Source organism: Dipodomys merriami, unplaced genomic scaffold (assembly GCF_024711535.1).
Source record: "Dipodomys merriami isolate MVZ:Mamm:240054 unplaced genomic scaffold, mDipMer1.0.p SCAF_141, whole genome shotgun sequence".
NCBI lineage: Eukaryota > Metazoa > Chordata > Mammalia > Rodentia > Heteromyidae > Dipodomys > Dipodomys merriami.
In genome coordinates this window covers 2,392,042-2,402,019 of record NW_027202727.1, presented here as the reverse complement: position 1 = coordinate 2,402,019, position 9,978 = coordinate 2,392,042, and the positions used below count along the sequence as shown (strand labels likewise).

The 9,978-nt window shown below is 42.6% G+C and overlaps 1 pseudogene; it reads right to left on the bottom strand.

Moving 5' to 3' along the window:
* Positions 1 to 999: 999 nt before the first annotated feature.
* LOC138826294 (tubulin beta-2 chain-like) lies at positions 1,000 to 2,101 on the bottom strand (annotated as a pseudogene).
* Positions 2,102 to 9,978: the final 7,877 nt, after the last annotated feature.

The following is a 9,978-nucleotide window of genomic DNA, read 5'->3' as shown; positions in this document are numbered from 1 at the left end:
CTCCAGTGAAAACAGAAGTGTTTACCTTTTTCCTGGCTATTGTAGGTTCTAAGCAATTGAGATTTCTGTTTCACTCACGTAAAGTAAACATACCCAACAGGCTAGATCCATCCATCCCTTATATCCTTACAACACCCTGTGGGCCTCAGACAGCTTTGACTGCTGGAAAAATGAACGTGAGAATGGGTCATTGGGACAGGCCATGTCTCCCCTCCTCTCCTTGACTTGGAAGTACTGTGTCAAGCAGTTCTGTATACACTATGGGACTAGTCAGCTTCTCAGCCTCTCACTCCCTCAAACAGCTAGAGTCACTTCTGTACTTAAAGCTCCAGACACCTTGAGAAACTACCCTGGAAACCAGGAACTTGCACTCATCCTGTGAGTGCTGCTTCATTGCCAATTGAACTCTAAACACAGGGATCAGTGTTCCTGATACTGTTTCTGGGGAATGTGACTGAAATCCCTCTGATGGGACATGAGACAAGAACCTGTGGTTGTCTGAAGGAGAAGTAGCATCTGGATCTAGTTTTCTTTCTCTTCAAACTGCTTTTTTGCTACTTGCATGCTTTTGAGAGATTGAAAACTATAAAACTGGGCCAGGGGGAAAAACAACAACATTGGCACTTGTCATCCTCCTCTTCAAAATAGCAGAAAAACCATGAATTTAATACTCCTCTTGAGTACCAGTCCTATATTGTTAAGATTAAATCCTTCTGGCCAAATTTATATTTCAAATACACTGAAAGAATAAAAAGGATTCTAAAGAAGAATAAGGGCTCAGGGTATAAAATGTATACTTCTTTATTTATACAAATAGGGTTTTAAAACAATCATATTTAAAAGAAATCTGCATTTTTACATTCACCGTCAGTGAGTTCCTGACAGAGAAGGCTGAGCATGATGATACATAGCAAGGTCCCACTGCAGGACAACAGTAGCTCAGGAAAGCACCATTTATTTGAGAAGCCGTAGGCAGGCTCTGGCATTCCTGTTGCACTGCTAGCAATGGGAAGTCTTAAACCTCTTCTTCCACAAGACTTCTTCAAATTCCCCCTGTTCATCAGCAGTGGCATCTTTGCATTGCTGGTACTTGGACACCGGGTTGTTGATGTTGCTCTCAGCCTCAGTGAACTCCGTCTCATCCATACCCTTGCCTGTATACCAGTGCAAGAATGCCTTGTGCTGCAACATGGCACTGAACTGCTCTGAGGTGTGCTTGAAGGGTTCCTGGATGGCTGTGTTGTTACCAATGAATGTGGCCAACATCGTGAGGCCATGTGGGGGGATGTCACACACAAGTGTCTTCACGTTGTTGGGGATCCATTCTGCAAAGTAGCTGCTTATTTGTTCTGCAAGTTGAGCATCTGCTCATCCACCTCCTTCATGGACATGCGGCCTCGGAAGATGGCAGCCTCTATCAGGTAGCAGCCATGGTGGGGATCACAGGTTACCATCGTGTTCTTGGTGTCAAACATCTGCTGGGTGAGCTTGGGCCCTGAAAGAGCATTGTACTGCTGGCTGGCATGGCTGGACAGGGTGCAAGGCCAGGCATGAAGAAGTTCAGGCAGGGGAAGGACACCATGTTCACAGCCAGCTTGCGCAGGTCTGCATTCAGCTGGGCAGGGAAGCACAGGCAAATGGTGACCTTGCTCATGGTAGCCAACACCAGGTGGTTCAGGTCTCCATAGGTGGGCATGGGCAGCTTCAGGGTGCAAAAGCAGATGTCATACAGGGCCTCGTTGTCAATGTAGAATGTTTCATCTGCATATTCCAACTGGTGGACAGATAAGATGGTGTTGTAGGGTTAGGTGAGGATGATAGGGTTAGGTGGATAAAGGCTCAGCCCAGCACTGGGAACTAGTGTCTGGATGTTAGGGAGGAGGGGTGCCTGTTAGCCATCTCCTATGGACTATGATGACATATCAAATATGAAGTTGTCTGGTCTGAAACTCTGGCCAAATGGTTCCGATCTCACTGAGTCTAAGGTGCCAGTGTCCAACATCTTGGGCAAGGGCATGACACTGAAGGTGTTCATGATGCTGTCTGGGAACTCCTCTCGGATCTTATTGAGAATCAGGGTGCCCATGCCTGACCTGGTGCCACCTCCCAGGGAGTAGTGCAGCTAGAAACCCTGGAGACAGCCACACCTTTCTGCTCACCACTTCCAACACTGACTCCACCAGCGCGGCTCCCTCTGTGTGGTGGCCCTTGGCCCAGTTATTGCCTGCCCTGTTCTGGCCTATCAGACACAAAGACATGATGAGACACATACTCCAGGAATAATGACTGTGTTATATGCATTGTGAAGACTATAGGCTCCTCTGAGCAACTTTGGCTATTATTTTAGATACACTTTGGTGAAATAAAGGAAATGTTTTCTTTTTTTGGGTCCAGTCATGGGCCTGAACTCTGGGCCTGGGCGCTGTCCCTCAGCTCTTCAGCTCAAAGCTAGTGCTCTACCACTTAAGCCACAGCACCACTTCTGGCTTTTTTTTTCCTGCTTATATGGTGCTGAGGAATCGAACCCAGGGCCTCATGCATGCAAGGCAAGCACTGTACTGCTGAGCCACCTTCCTAGCCCTCAGGAAATGTTTTCAATGTGTCTGGGACCCTACAAATCACCCAGGTTCTAAAGAAAGTAAAGACAATGTGGAGGAAGATACATTTTAACCCAAACCACGTGCGTACTTCTAAAAATGAGCAGAGCCTGGGGATGGGAAGGGGTCTCAGTGGTAGAGTGCTTGCCTCACATGCACAATGCCATGGGATTGATTCCTCAACACCACATAAACAGAAAAAGCCAGAAGAGATGCTGTGGTTCAAGCGGTAGAGTGCTTGCTTGAGCTGAAGAGCTGAGGTACAGTGCTAAGGCCCAGAGTTCAAGCCCCACGACCGACCAAAAAAAAAATGAACAGAGCCTGCCTCAATAATGGAAAAGTACTTACTTTCACAGGAGGAACAGGAGAACAGAATGGTAAGAGGGAAGCTAAGCTGCAGGCACTTGTCTGCACCTTGCTCATACATAGCTGTGCTTTGATTTCTGGTGTCCTGAAGTGGTTCCCTGTTATTGCCAGGTATTTGAAATGGCCAGCAGCGCTGAAACCTTGTTGGAGGCATTCCCTGCTCGCTGTTCATTCCCTTCAGAGGCTGTTTGCAGACTGGCATTTATCTGTGCTGATTGAGTGGCCAGGGACATGACTCCCATGGACTGAAATAGGTAGGTTAGGTGAGGATGATATCTAGATGGATAAAGGCTCAGCTCAGCTCTGGGAACTGGAGTGTGCCTGGATGTTAGGAAGGAGGGGTGCCTATTAGCCATTTTCCATGGACCATGCTGACCTACTAAATATGAAGTGTCTGGTCTGAAACTCTATGGTTCCAATCTTACTGAGTCTAAGGTGCCAGGCTCTACATCCACCATGATGGCCCGAGGAACATATTTGTTGCCTGTGGGAACAAGAGTTGACTTAGGCCTATACTTGACAAGGAACTTAGGGGCAGAGCTTATGATTCTAAGTGGCTCTCAGCATTCATTACAGAAATTACAGCATTTCAGACATGGAAACAGAAAAGATATCTTGAGAATGAATCACCATGCAAGAGGCTTCAGCAACTTTAAGGACATTTGCAGTTGTCTATTTCCATGCATTTCATTCCTTTGCTTTGGGCATGGTGGCTGAAATCTCAGCTACTCAGAAGGCAAAGATGAGCATCAGGCTTTGAGTCTAATGGGGCAAAAGAAAGATGACAACACCTTTTCTTGTTGTTGTTGTTCATGGTGGGGCTTGAACTCTGAGCCTGGGCTGAGTCCCTCAGCTCTTCAGCTCAAGGCTAGCACTCTATCACTTGAGCCACAGTCCCACTTTCAGTTTTCTGAGTTGTTTATTGTAGATAAGGGTCTCAGGGGCTTTCCTGCCCAGGCTGAATTTGAACCATGATTCTCATTTCTCAGCCTCCTGAGTAGCTAGGATTACTGGTGTGAGTCATCATTGCCTATCAGCAAGAACCTTTCTCTTTTTTTGTTAATTTTATTTTTATTGTAAAGGTGCTGTATAGAGGAGTTACAGTTACATGAGTAAGGAAATGAGAACATTTATTGTTGAACATTGTTACCCACTCCTTTGTTGTTCTCCCTTTCCTTCCCCAATTAAAAGTAGCTAGGTGCAGAGCACCATTGGCTCATGCCTATAATCTTAGCAACTGTGGATTTGGAGATCAGAGGATCGCTGTTCAAAGCCAGCCTCGGCAGGAAAGTCTGTGAGACTCTTATCTCCAATAAACTAATAGAAAACCAGAAATGGCACTGTGGCTTAAGTGGTATGGCTGCTTGTTTTGAACAGAAGAGTTGGGGCACAGTGCATAGGCCCAGAGTTTAAGCGCCACTGCCGACAAAAAAACAAACAAAACAAAAGAGCCAGGTGTGGCTCTTCAGCAAGTAAATGTAGAGGAATTCAAGTATAATGCTTTCCTGGGGAAAATACATAAAATACATATTTCTTGTGTTATAATGTTTCAATAATTGTTATCAAATAGCACATTTCCCTGTATTCAAATACTCAGAGCAACCTTGGGCGATTACTTGCAATTTGCCATTTAACCTGATTTTTCAAAAGGGATATCAGTTAAAATGATATAAACATGAGTTTGAGATTGCCCCCTTCCTAAACAATCACATGAAGAAAACTGGCCATCCTGCCTGATATGCAGGATCTAATAAAGACACAACATAAAATACTGTTCATAGGAGTGACACAATCCCACACAACTCTCAACCAAGGAACCACAAGATTAAAGTCTTATATCTTACTTAAGCAATATCAACACAAAATACCAAGGTGAGGACATCCCCAAATGTAGATCCATAAAACTCAAATACATTAAATAGCTCTGTCCTTTTGTTTGCACTTTTTCATTGGTTTATTACACAGGAAAACCAATTATCTACGATTCTGTTTGTATACAATAATGTAGAATGGAAACTCTTTATATAAAATTAAATGAATTTCACATTGACATTTACAAAAACTGAAAATCTACTCTGTAGACTTCAGTAAGGTTGTTTGTATTAGGAAAGACAATATGAATCATTTAAAAGCAGTGTTTACACATTATTATTGGGTTTTTCTACATCACAACAATGTTTTCTACTTTAAAAACCTTAAAAAGAATTTATTGTTGGCTAAGTATCCATATTCAAAATGCTGAAGTCCAGAAGTGTTATAGATTTCAGGGTGAGACACTTTATTTATGCTTTGTGATTTGGACTATTCACATATATATTAGTGACTGAACATCCCTCTTTAAAATTTTAAAATTTTCAATTTCAAAAATTTTCTTTTTAGAAATTTAATCTGTATTTTAAAGAGGGCAATGCAACTGGGCTCTGGTTGCTGAAGGGTGAAATTCTAGCTACTGAAAAGTCTGAGATCTTAGGATTGCAGATTGAAGCCAGCTGGGGCAGGAAATTCTGGGAGACTCTTATCTCCAAGAAACTACCTGAAATAGTTGGTGCCATGCCACCTCCTATGCCACCTCTGCATGAGATCGTGTTAGACAAAGAGCTTTAAGGAAGCATGCCTGCAGGAAGAGGGTGTTGGTTCAAGGCATCCCATACACTAGGCTGCACCTTTATAGCCTCTACCTTTATTCTTACTATATTCTTCTTGGCTGTACATTCGTTGCTTTTATTCTCGTTTTGGCTATTTTTCTATTGATCCGTGAACAGAGCATGTTGTTTCTTTCCAGTCCAATGGAGATGACTTCTCTAAATAATAAAGACTAGGACCAAAGATTAAATGTGGGCGATGCCCCAATCAATCTATCATCTGATGTGACGCTGCCTCCAAAAACTCCTACAACTTCACAAGCGGTTTTGCAGCTCACGCATAGTAAACATAAAAACTTAAAATTTCCAAATATGTTACAACAAGCAGAATTAATGAATTAAACTAAGCTAGAAGGAGTTATCCCAGAAGCCCAGAGAGTTCTAAAAAAAGGAACCCATGATAATAAAAGGAAAAGAAAGATTGAAGAGATGAAGGACAATGCCTATGCCCAGAGTTGAAACCCCATGACAAGAAAAAAAAATCCAGGTGTGGCTAGTCAGCAAGTACAGGTAGGGGGAATTCAGTAAAAGGCTTTCCTGAGGAATTCACAAGTGTATACTCAAAAATTAAAACAAAATATATGGTGGAGTGGCTCAGGTGGATACAGCACTTGACTTACAAGATGGAGGCCCCAAATTCGAACTACAATACCACCCTAAGAAAGGCAGGAACTCCTTCCTTGTCATTAGTATTCCTAGGGAACTATTCTGCCACGGTATTGGAAGCCAGTTGGGAGACACTCACTAGCTGCCTCATTGTAATACACCTCGATTCTCTGCAGCTGTAAGCTGCTGTCTACATAGTAGTTTCCAGTGCAGTCAATGTTGTGCTCATTGCTTAGCATTTCCCAAAACTGAGATGGAAATAGGAGTGTATTATGGCCTAGAATGTTAACTGTCCAAACAATGGATTTTAAAATAACTATAAGAAACCCAAGTCCTGTTGACACAACTATTTTTGTAAAAAAATTAGATTTTTTAAATTAAAAAAGCACAAAAATTGATAGTATTTTAGTTTTGTTAATCTCTTTGCTATCTTGCTGAATAGAAGACATCTGGGTTCTCCTATGAGTATTCTATCTTATGGGATACCATATTCTGTTTGGATTCTATGACCAGAACCTGGTCTTATATGGACATTAAGTTGCCAAAGCAGTAACTTGAAGACTCAGCTAGAAGGGTCTCCAGAACCCCAAGGGTCCTCAGAGCATACACTGATTTAGACAACCACTGATTTAGAAAACACCCAACTTAAGGGAACTGAGTTAAGGCATGAAAACTCAGAGAAATTTGCATTAAGGTGGACGAACTGTTCTCAATTATCTGATACTCATCAGTTGACAAAAAGGGAATCCTCTGTATCTGTCACCTCAAAGACACTGCACTCCTTTCATTCAAATCAGACCAAAAATGCATTAGTCTATTCCCAGGAAACTAAGTACAATGACTTGAGTCTCAGGTAAGACAAAGACATGCAAGCCTTGCTTAAAAAACCACACCCACCTGGGCCACACAAATTAGGGAAATTGGGGAAACTATCTGGGGGACTTGATTTCCAGGAGGTTAGGGACTACTATGGAGCCCCACCTACCTCAGCCTAGACATGACCACCACCACCTGCACCCTCCAACCCCATCCTCTTCCTCCTCATCCCCCTAAATTTGAGACTGGGATCCTAGGCCAGTGTCATGCTCCCCTTTGCGCCAATCTGGTTGCCACAGTGGCTTGCCTGTATGTACATGATCTCCCTCACGGTGTAGGGCTGCAGAGCAGTTGGATGCGTGTCCTCAGCAGTGGTGTACACAGAAGCAAACAGGTAGGGCTGGGGAGAAGGAATCTGACACAGCCAACTCAGATCCCCATTTAAACCTCTGGTTGTTACAGGGGCAGAGGAGATGGGGTGGACTTGATAGGCAGAGCCAGTAGGTGCTCCAGCTCATTCTTCCTACTGCTGGGTAATCAGAGATAGCTACCTGTTATCACTTAGCCCTGGCATCCAGCTGTCAGCCTCAAGTCAATTAGCACAGCTGCCACTCTATTTGGAACCTCTTGTCACACTGCCATCCACGTCCCACCCTGACTCACAAGAGAGGCTGAACCCTGGGATCCAGGAAGCATGAGGAGGGGCTTCCTTTACACAAGGTACTTGTGCCAGAAGCCAAGAACAAGCCTACCTTCTATTTTTGATAGGAGGGCCTAGAACTGAAGGGGCACGTTCAGCTGTGATCCCAAGAACAAGCACAAACTGTTGGATTCCATGACTGATTTCCATTCTGGGAAGAGTCAGGGGCTTAGGGCCTTGCCTTCATACTCAGGTTTTCTTTTCTTTTCTCTTAAAAGCAGCTTGCTTTATTACTTAAGCCATAGGTCTACAGTCTACTTTTTGTTTCATTTGGCTTTTGCTCCAAGCATGAGAACTCAGCTCCTGCTCTCTGTTGTGTGTGTGTGTGTGTGTGTGTGTGTGTGTGTGTGTGTGTGTGTGTGTGTGTGTTTGGCCGGAGTTAGGCACGTTGGTGTTAGGGCTTGAAATTAAGGCCTGGTGACTCTTTTTGAGATTTTTACTATTATTGAGATTAGGTGATTACCTAAATTTCTATTTCAGAATATTGTGGAATAGTGATATTTAGTTGAAGTCACAAACATATTTTAACCTTCACAATGCAAATTGTCATTATTATGGTTGTTAAAGTTTGTGAATTCTATAAGCTTTGACAATACAATTCTATAAGCTTCGGCAATACAATTATTTCTTCCAGGTGATATATACATTTCTTTCCTTTTGCTTATTGTAAGACGTTCTGTCTTTCACTCTCATTCCTCTCCTCTCTTTCTGAGGTTTTATTGATTTACTTAGTTAACTGAAGGGTAGGTGGCTCTACTACTTGAGCCACAGCTAAACTTCTGCCTTCTTTAAGTGATTAATATGAGGCAAGAATTCCATGGGTAGTCCAGGGCAGTACAGAAAGGCTTGAAATCTGATGATCAGAGTTCAAAGTCAGCCTGGGCAGAAAAGTCAATGAGACTCTTATCTCCAGTCAACCTAATAGGTGGAAGATAGTAGAGCTGTAGCCTTGAGCAAAACACTTCAATTTTAAGTCCCTCAACTGAACACACTGAAGCAAGTTTCATGGACTTTCCTGTCCAGTATGGCTTTGAACCATGACCTACAGATTTCCGTTTCCTTAGCATTCAGAATTATAAGTGTGAGTCAACATTTACAAATCTTTAATTACCTCTTCTTTCACCTTTTCAGTTATTTATTCTTTCTTTCTTTCCTTTTGACATTTGTTATTAGGCGCTAGCTCTTATGATGTTTTTTTGTTTCCCTTGAAACTACCATGCCCTACAACTTTGACCACAGGTAAACTACAGGCTGTTTTTCTTTTTTGCAGCTCTTTTTCTAGGGCTTAAACTCAGGTCACAGTGACTGAAGTTCTATTTTTTTTAATTGAGTGGTGGTTCTTAGGTCTTGAAATTAAGTCAAGATGACTTTCCTTGAGGTTTATTTATTTTTACCTTAATAGTAGCTGGTATCACTACTTGAGCCACAGCTCAACTTTTGCATTTTTTGTGGTTAATAGGAGATTAGAATATCAATAGAAAGTCAAGAGCATTACAGAAAGGACTGAAATCTGAGAATCATGGTTCAATGCCAGTCTTGGGCAAGAAAGTCAATGAGACAATTATCTCTAATAACCACCAAGAGGTTGGAAGAAGTAGACCTGTAGCCATGAGCAAAACATAGCAAGTTCAAGCCCCCATACTGAACACAGTAAAATATGTCTCCTGTACTTTCCTGCCTGGGCTGGCTTTGAACCACAGTCCTCAGTTTTCAGTAATCTGAGCAGGTAGACTTACAGTTTTGATTTAGAAAGCCTTAATAGCTCCTTTTCCACCTTTTCATTTATTTGATTGTCCCTTCCCCCTTTTTCAAAGTTTATGTCCTTTATTATTAGGGCCTACTCATTTATGCTCAGTATTTAATTAATTAATTTATTGATATTGTCAGTTGGGGGCTTGAACTCAATGCCTAGTAACTGTCTGTCAGGGACACAGCAGGTACACTACTATTTTCAGACACAGTGCCACTTCTACTTAGTTGGAAAAAAAACAGTCACCAGGGGACTTTTTAGCCGAGGCTGGCTTCCAAATGTGATTCTCAGATCTAAGCTTCCTGAGTAGCAAGGATTACAGGCATGAGCCAGAGGCACCTGGCTTGTTTTTTTTAGATCAAAACTAGCAGGCTCTACATTTAGGCCACACTACTTCACTGTCCATGAGATTTTTGGCCTTTTGTTTTTTGCTCAAAGCTAGCAGGAACAAAAACTCAACTCCTGAGGGTTCTTTTGGGGGGGAGGGGAGGCTTGAATTCA